Source organism: Lactuca serriola, chromosome 5 (genome assembly GCF_051521515.1).
Source record: "Lactuca serriola cultivar US96UC23 chromosome 5, Lser_US96UC23_V15, whole genome shotgun sequence".
In the NCBI taxonomy this organism is placed as follows: Eukaryota; Viridiplantae; Streptophyta; class Magnoliopsida; order Asterales; family Asteraceae; genus Lactuca; species Lactuca serriola.
In genome coordinates, this window is record NC_136412.1 from 333,268,975 (window position 1) to 333,278,633 (window position 9,659).

Here is a 9,659-nt window from a genome sequence, read left to right on the forward strand (position 1 = left end):
TAAACGAAATCATCAGAAATTGTTATTTGTTAAAACCGGTTCCATGTTTTTGTAGAATAAACAGTAATAATTTCACTGTGATTGAGGGGAAGGAGTAGGCAGCGGCAGTCGGTGTGCGAGGGGAATAAAGGCGGCGTCTCTAGCCAGAGGGAGGCAGAACGAAGTGGGAGGAGAAGGGGGCGGTGGGGTCGAAGATGACCTGCGACAGAGGTGGTGCGTGAAACGGCCGACATGGTTCTCTGTGAAGTGCAACGGAGAGGATGGCTGCAAGAAAAAGAGAAGAGGGTGAAGCCTGAAGAAGATAGGTTAGGAAAAATGAAATACGGGTGCCTCTTTTTTCTTTTCAAATGCATACTCACATTGAAATATTAAGAGCCTTTTGAAAAATTAAGAGGCAAACAATAAGATGTTGTCAAACACTCTTAATGGAAAAAATTCAGATATCTCTGTTTTTAAGAGGCATTAAGAGGTAAACAAACAACCCCTTACTATTCTTTGGTGATGAGTCAATATTAACATATTTGCAGAATGTTTCTTTGTAGAAGTAGGAATATTCGAGCTAACATGAATATATGGTCTCTTAAGTATTTTAACTGGCATGAATGAATTGTGATTCCTAGTAGCGGAACTAACTACTTTTTGTGACACTTTCTTATCTGATTTCTCAAGGAACCTAGAGCTTTGTTTAGACATAGTTTCTTTTTTCAAGAGCCTTCTGAGCCCAATCTCCATATGAACATTATCCTTCTTGTTTAACCAGAGCTTCTTCCTAGAGTCATATGATGGCTTAGAATATTTTCCTACAAATGGATTGTTGAAACATGGCTTAATCCGAGCTAATGTGGACTTTGAGACAACTCTAGAGTGTGGAATAGACAAAATGGACGAAGAGTCGTCATCACGTCTGATTTATTTATTAACATCACTATCAATGGACACCCAAAATAAGTTAGGTTGATCTGAGTCATGTCTGCATGTCTCATGAATGATTTCCTCAACAACACAGTTTTTTGGAGGACCAAAGTTGGGAAGATAAACTCTAGTACCCCCAGTGCCATGTGGAATTTTTGAAGACTAATTCAGGCCCATGGATATTAGAGGTGGAAGTTGCATGGGATCATGACATGTAATAGTGATTGGTTTGAACTCAGAAATTAGTGATTGATATTTGTCTGAAGTCTCGTGAAGGGACGACAACGGTAAGACAACAATATCTGAATAAGTATGGTTCAAAATGTCTCCTATAAATGTCAAATTTTAAAGTTCCTTCAGGGTATTAGAAATAGGTTTCAGAGACTTGCTTTCGAGACCAGGTGCTTTAGACCAAGGATGACGAAAATTGTGGGCCATTTGCTCTTTAGATTCAATCATATCAATAGAATTATGTAGTCTATAATCTTAGTATGACATCCCAAAATTTAGGTCTAAAACTGTAGACAGTCAGTTCACCGTGTACCTCTTTGTAATCTGACCTATTGAGCTTTAATGCATATTTTGAATAATATATAGTGTCATTACAACTATTATAAGATACCATGGTATCTTACTTCCAAATGTGGAAAATCACAAACGAATCAAACAGCTCAAACAACAACTCTAGTTAATAGGTTTGAAAAACTAAAATTCCGCATTAAGCAGTTGTGAACGAAGCAAAAACTCTAGTCTCATAGTACATGTTCACATGTTTATGAAAATATAAAGAACGTCCAAAATGGAATTCGTATGTAGAAGATACGACTGTTATACGAAACCAAACCAATATAACACTAATTTTCTTTAAACTGCTATAATCGTTTCTATTCCTTGAGGAACTTGCACACATCAGATGGAAATTCTGAGAGCGTTATTGGACTCAGGCTATGGTTTAATATTTAATTTCATACTCGAAATATTTTTAGTGAAAATATTTGCAAAAGTCGAAAAATCGAGCGTTTTGGGTCATTTAGACGCGAAACTTTAAACACGATTTCCCGGAGTTCTACAACTCGAAAAATTAATCCGTTCGGGTTTTTGGAATCCTTGAACTCTACTCTATCATAAGCCACTTTCAAAAAAAATATTAGGTGTCGGGATTTTGGCATGCAAATCTAGAAGCAATTTTGGGACTTTTTGCTATGTGTGACATCATCATGGCCCACCATCCTTGCAAGAGGTGATAAAAATCAGCCATGGGCACCCCACCCTCCTTACCCACGTGAGTAGCCTTCCCCCTTCTATTCTTCCACCTTAACATCTTGTGTTTACTCTTCTTCTAAAGGACAAAGTATGGCTACATTGAGTGTTTGACTTTCTAACAAAGCATGGTATGCATGGACATGTAAGAGCTCACTTAGGCTCTAAAAGGAAGCCCTTGGCTTCCCATTTCCTCACAATTCATCAGCCTTCACCTCTCCTTCTCCATTTCTCTCTTTCTCAGCCTAGAACTCCCCACCAGAGCAGCCCCTTCAACCGTCGGTAAACCACCACCATTAGCCCACCATTCCACCACCTTTTGTGTCATCCCTTGGGTTGCAATATTTTGTGGTGTTTTTATAGTTCAATAATATAGTTTTGGTTTTGTTTTGTGGGTTTAAATCAAGTCCAAAACAGCCATGGTTTAGATCGTTTCTAGATCGTGTTTTCTCAAAGTGCTTCTCAAAGATAACCGCACTCTCGACTCTAGTTCACAAATCATGCATTAAGGTGAGTGCTTACGGCCCCCCTTTTTTAAAGCTTTTATATTTTGGGGGAGAATACATGATAATGATTGCTATTTGGTTGATATAAAATCTTATTTATGTAGAAATGCAAACACATATGTTGTGGGTAGTAGAAGATGATGGGGTTGAACGAAGACAAGCAAAGTGTAAGTATTGCTTTGCTATACTTTAGGCCGATCCATCGAGACACGGTACAAGTAGTGTTACTAAAAATTGTCGTACGTGTGCCAAAAATCCGAATAATATAGCTAGGTAATAAGCTATGTGTTTTTAATTTATTTGGTAAAAAAATTTCAATACTAAATATGTTTATTTTTGTTTTATATACAGAGATTGAAGATGGGTTAACTAGATAAGATGTTCAAGGACAAGGAACATGTACTGTTTTGCTCTTAATTGTTTAAGAATTTTGATTTGAATTGTTTTGAATGTTAGACTAGGTAGTCTCATATAGAAGAAAGTCATGTATTTTTTTTAGTTTAAGAATTTTAATTTGAATGAATGCTCGGTTGTAACAACCGGTTCCCGATACATATTTTAAATATGAGTTTTGCATTTTTTTATATTGGGACTCGACGAATTAAGACCCCAAACTCATCGAGTAGGGGCGAATCTTGGACGCGGGTGGAAGAGTCTACTCAACGAGTCCAAAGGCCCGAATCGACGAGTAGATCTATCTGAATGAAACCCTAAATTTTAGGGTTTGCGCCCAATTTAAACACCTTATATGGCCTCCACTCTAGCGTCCATCACCCTCAGACCTTATTCTTGCAACCCTAATCAGCTTGTGAGTGTTCTTGAGCTATTTTGTGCCATTTTAGTGATTTGAAGCTTGGAGAAGGAAGGAAATGCTTGGAGATTCAAGAGGAGGGCAGTAGATCTAGAGCTTGGGTTGCATTTCAAGCGTGGTTGAGGTATAAAGCTTATAACTTGGATTTCCATCACTTAGATCTTCTTTAGGGCTTGCATATTGTCATTTTGGGCCATTTCTAAGTCGCTCTCGGGATTTGAGTGCATAATAGACTAATGGCTTCAGATTTGGGAACTTTTGAGCTCAGGAAGTTTAAAGTTTCCACCTTTATTAAGCAATGGCCTTATCCCATGCATTAGAACTCCTTTATGGCTTAGTTTTTGTGTTTTAGCTTCATAACACCCATGCCTGCACATAAAGATTGTAACTTTACATGTTATATCGACCCTAGGAGGCCAAATATATGGTTTGGATGCAATAAGCCCAACTAAAATCAACTATATGGACTTGGACTTTGGGGGACTCGGCGAGTCGGGTCATGGTTCCCCAACCTTTTCTAGTTTCTAAGCAATCTGGTTGAGTCTAGAAGAGGACTCAACAAGATGGACGTGAATATGGACTTGAAGATCAAAGAACTCAACGAGTTCAAGGATGAACTCGGCGAGTTCAAGACAAATGTCCCAAATGATATGAAGCAGGAATCGACGAGTTCAAGGATGAACTCGACGAGTCATGAGCAAAAGGTCCCGACTCTGTATGAAGGAGAACTCGATGAGTTAGGAGTAAAAGTCCCGACTATGTAGAAGGGAATTCGACGAGTTGGTGGACCAACTCGACGAGTTGAGTCAACCAGATGTTGACTTTGACCAGGGGTTGACCTTGACTTTGACTTTGACCTGAGTTGACCCTTGAAAGGGTTACGAGTATGAAATGGTAATTAAGGAAGGTTGTTATGTGTAAGAGTTTGATAGGAGTTGACCCCAACACCGAGGACAATTCAGTTACTACACGACATTGAGGTGAGTTACCTTCCAGTAGAAGTGGGTCTAAGGCACCAAGGTCGGCCCACTAGTAAGAGTTATAGTAGAGATAATTGTCTTTGTGATAATTATCTGGTATATTTCTATCTGTTATGATTATGTGCTAGCACGATATAATGTTATGTAATAGTAAGTACTAGGGGGAATAGTCCCCATGTTACGGTCGTAAGGACCGAAGGGTAGGTCGGGCACCCCAGATATGCATGACAATATGTTTATGCTATGTTATTGTGTGGTTGTAGTAAGGGTTGAAATAGTCCCCATAGCCGAATAAGATAAACCGGAGGGTAGGTCGGTGCCCCATAATTGCCAGACAGGGTAGGTCGGCACCCTAATATTTGCCAGACAGGGTAGGTCGAAACCCCAGAAATGCCAGTCAGGGTTGGTCGGGCACCCCAAAATCACACGACAATATGTTAGTTATGTGGTATGTTGTATGATGGGGGAACTCACTAATCTTTGTGCTTATAGTTTTCAGGTACCTCTTCATCAAAAGAGAAGAAGTCGGCACGGTAGCAGCGCATCACACACACAGGATTTCCGCATTATGAGATTCTTGGGATTGTACTCTGACATTGTTACTATTTTATGATATGGTTTTGAGACATGTGACTACGGTTTTATGCAATGATGTGACTCGATGATGTTCCTTATAAATGTTTTTTCTAAATCGTTATATCAAAATGAAATTTTTGGTCTTGAAAATTGGGATGTTACATGTTGGTATCAGAGCCTTGATTTGAGGGATTCAGACACACTTTCGGGAGTGTTTGGACTCAAATCGAGGGTTTGAAAGATTTTCACAAGAAAATAGTTTTACCAAAAGTTAAAGTAAAGAGTTTTGAGAAAGAACAAGGTGTGTGATGCGTGCAACCGACCGAGCTCAAGTAAGTTTTTCCCAAGATACCCATACATTTTTTTGTTATGATATGATATGATGATGAGAACTGCATGCTAGATTAGGACTAAGGATCTAGGAAGATGCCCTATGTGCCTGTTGTATGTGCTTATGCTAGAACTGATTAGTCAGTCATATGATAGCTTGGATAAGACATGCTTGGTTTGGTTACTCAAAGCCTGGATGTTGCTTGCTTTGTGCTTTTAGGAGTTCTAGCAATCTTTAACTAACTAGTGAACGAATACGTTAAGTTACATATTGCAAGGATTAAATAATTCCATAAGGTTAGGTCTAGCCCTATTGCGCAACTCTTGTTTGAGTCTAACCGTTGTAGGGTAGGATCTCTCATTCGAATAATTATTTGGTCTTAGCGATATGTAATGGTATACGCAAACTAGTTAGGTGAAGGTAGCAGGGATTCCTTATGCAGCTGATGGCGAAGAGTAAGTCGGAGAGTTGCCCTAGGGTAAGCCTAGGATGAGATTAGTGCAGCGAGCAGTAGTAGTGAAAGGGACTTGGTAAAGTCAAATAAATCCGTGAGGAAAGTACGGATAGATGTGGAAGGTAGTATGGGCTCGTACTACTGAAAGCAGAGGATCCGTACTCGAGTCAAGGAGCGCTGAGATAGAACCAGGGAACTAGTAGAATGTGTGAGTCCTCTCGAGGTTATGTATGATCCTGACACTTATGTATTTTGTTTCAGAATGGTGGTGATTACGCGTCACAGAGCAGGAGGATCGAGATCAGGGTCAGGATCAGGTTCGGATTCACGTTCTAAGCCAGTTGATGAGGGACTACGCGAGTTCATCGCGGCTAAGATCACAAGAGGCATCCTTGAGTCAACACCGGTGATTTTTGGGTCGATCAAGGAAGGGATTATCAAGTTGATGGAGGATCACCTCAGGGCGTTTAGGAGTGACATGGCATCTGGCCAGGCAAGGACCCACACACTCTCCTTCAAGGACTTCAGGGGATGTGGTGCGCCAGAATTCCACCGGGTGAAGGACCCCATTTTTGCTAGGAGATGAATTGTAGACATCGAGTCTGCACAGTTGACGAGCTTCTGCCCGGAGGGGTCGAAGGTCCGCTATGTTGCAGGTTGTCTGAGACACAGAGCTAGATATTGGTGGGAGTCAGTTGGTGATTCACTGGGAGCCTCAGCCATTAAGGCTATGACTTGGTCGGATTTTGTGGCCAGGTTTAGGGCTGAGTTTGTGTCGATTGTGGAGTTTCAGCAGCTGGCCAGGGAGTTTCTTGACATGAGACAGACTACTGAGACGGTGACGGAGATTTTTGCCAAGTTCGGGGAGAGGGCCTTACTGGTACCGCAGTATGCAAGGGATGAGGAGACGAGGAAAACTCGGTACCACGACATGTTGAGGGCTGACATTCGGAAACATGTCAGCTACTCAGCATGCTCGACATTGGATGCCATGATCGTGAGGGCGAGGGAGAGGGAGATTGATATAGAGCATCTTAGGAAGAGGAAGTCAAGGGATGGACATGTTACTGGGGTTTCGGGGAAGAAACCCAAGGGATCCGAAACTAGGTCGAAGGGCCATCCGGGCCATAGTCGTTGCAGGAAATGCGGCAGGCCGCATGAGGGAGTTTGTAGATTGGGATCATGGGACTGCTACAAGTGCGGCAAGACCGGTCACTTTAGCAAGGATTGTACTGCCCAGACCCCCACATTCCAGACATCAGACCTGATGTTCTTCCATTGCAATCAGAAGGGCCATAAAAGGCCGATTGCCTGAGACTAGTATCAACGGCACCAGCTCCCTCTACCCTGCGGATCACAGATGGCCGATAGGGCAAGTCAGATGCTCCAGTAGTGAGGAGCCGAGCCTTCCAGCTGACCACCGAGGAGGCGCGTGCCGCACCGAATATGGTGACTGGTATGATTTCTTCTCCCTAACTTTTATTTCATGTCAGTTATGATATTTATGTGTATGTTTTATGTGTTATTTAGGATCGTTCCATGTGAACGGTATCCCAATACAGGTGTTATTCAATTCGGGGGCTACTCGATCATTTGTTTCTCTTGCACTTAGCAAGAGGTTCCCTAAGTCTTCGGGCTTGTTGGATTGCCCTTTAGAGGTCAAGATTATTGATGACCGATCAGTACGAGCATCAGAGGCTTTCATAGATTGTGTTTTGAGGCTTTATGAGGAGCGTTACCTAGTGGACTTGGTTCCCATTCCGTTGCGTGGGAACAAGGTTATCATGGGCATGGACTGGTTAAGCCCTAACAGGGCGGTGATCGATTGTGCGCGGCAGTTGGTACGGGTCAGGACCCCAAGTGGGGAAGAGCTGGTGATTCAGGGCGAGAGACCGCACTGTGGACCAGCTATGTGTTCAACAACGAGGGCTAGGCACTACGTACAATAGGGTTGCGTAGGTCATGTCGCCTACATTATGGATACCCGGGAGACGGGTAAGGCGACTGTGAGTGATGTCCCAGTGGTGCGAGAGTACTCGGATGTATTCCCAGAGGAGCTGCCTGGGATACCTCCGGAGAGACAGGTAGAGATCAGGATCGACCTAGTCCATGGTGCGGATCCGATAGCCAAGGCACCATATCATTTGGCTCCTCCTGAGATGTAGGAGTTGTCTACACACCTGCAGGAGCTGTTAGACAACGGATTCATTAGGCTGAGCAGTTCACCCTGGGGAGCCCCGATCCTTTTTGTGAAGAAGAAGGACGGGTTGCATCGGATGTGTATAGATTACCGGGAGCTGAAAAAGGTAACGGTGAAGAACCATTACCCACTCTCGAGGATTGACGATCTCTTCGACCAGCTACAGGGGCATCTTGGTTTTCCAAGATATATTTACGTTCAGGCTACCATCAGATGATGGTCAGAGACGATGATGTACAGAAGACTGTTTTCTGGACTCGCTATGGCCACTACGAGTTCGTGGTGATGCCCTTCGGGCTCATCAATGCTCCTGCCGTGTTCATGGATCTTATGAACCACGTATGCAGACCGATGCTGGATCGGTCTTTGATAGTTTTCATTGATGACATCTTGGTTTATTCCAAGACACGGGAGCAGCACGATGAGCACTTGCGAGAGGTGATGGATACCTTGAGGAGGGAGATCTTGTACGCCAAGTTCTCCAAGTGTAAGTTCTAGTTGCACGAGGTGCAGTTTCTTGGGCACCTTGTCAACCAAAACGGTATTTTGTAGGGTTGTTCGTTTGGATGGATCAGTTTGATCCAATCCAATCAAATAAATCCAAATTGATTTCGGTTTTCAAAACATTGATCCGAATTGTCCAAACTAAATTCAAATCCGATCCGATCTGATCCAATTACAATTCGGTTGGATTGGTTTTTATAATTCGGTTTTCAAAAACTGAAACATTTTAAAATGACATATAATTATAATATTACCCAACTTTAAACAAGAAGCAAAAACAAATAATTTAGTTGTGATTTGAAATTTATAAACAACTAATAAGAAGATATATTATAGTAAAATATTTTATAGATACAAAACTTTTGAGAGAAAATGCATATTAATGTTTTTTTTATCAGGTGAAACGTATTAAACCTATTTGAAAAAATAAATTACAAAATTAATAAGTAATTATAGATATATATAATAAATAGATAAATAATGAATGTTTATTCGGTTCTTTTGGACTATTCGGTTCTTATTTTATAAACCAAAACCAATCCGAAATCCAAAATAATAATTCAGTTTTGTTGAAAACCAGTCCAAAAATCTAAATATCCGAACCAAATAGTCCAATCCAAATTGTCTAATTGGATAATCCGGTTTTATCCGAATAGTGAACAGCCCTAGTATTTTGGTTGACCCGGCCAAAGTAGAGGTCGTGATGACGTGGGAGGTTCGGAAGTCTCCATCCGAGATTCGGAGTTTCCATGGATTGGCAGGCTATTACCGAAGATTCATTCAGGACTTCTCCAAGATAGCCGTACCGTTGACCCGGTTGACAAAGAAGGTCGTGGTCTTTCGTTGGGGGCCTGAGAAATAGGAATCGTTTGATACCTTGATGCAGAGGTTATGCGAGGCGCCGATCCTAGCCCTTCCAGAGGGCATGGAGGATTTTGTAGTGTACTGCGATGCGTCCATTTCAGGTTTGGGTGTGGTATTGATGCAGATGGGGCATGTTATCGCATACGCCTCGAGGCAGTTGAAGCCTCACGGGGCGAATTACCCGACGTACGACCTGGAGTTAGGGGCGGTTGTTTTCCCCTCAAGATTTAGCGACATTACCTCTATGGGGTCCGATGTACC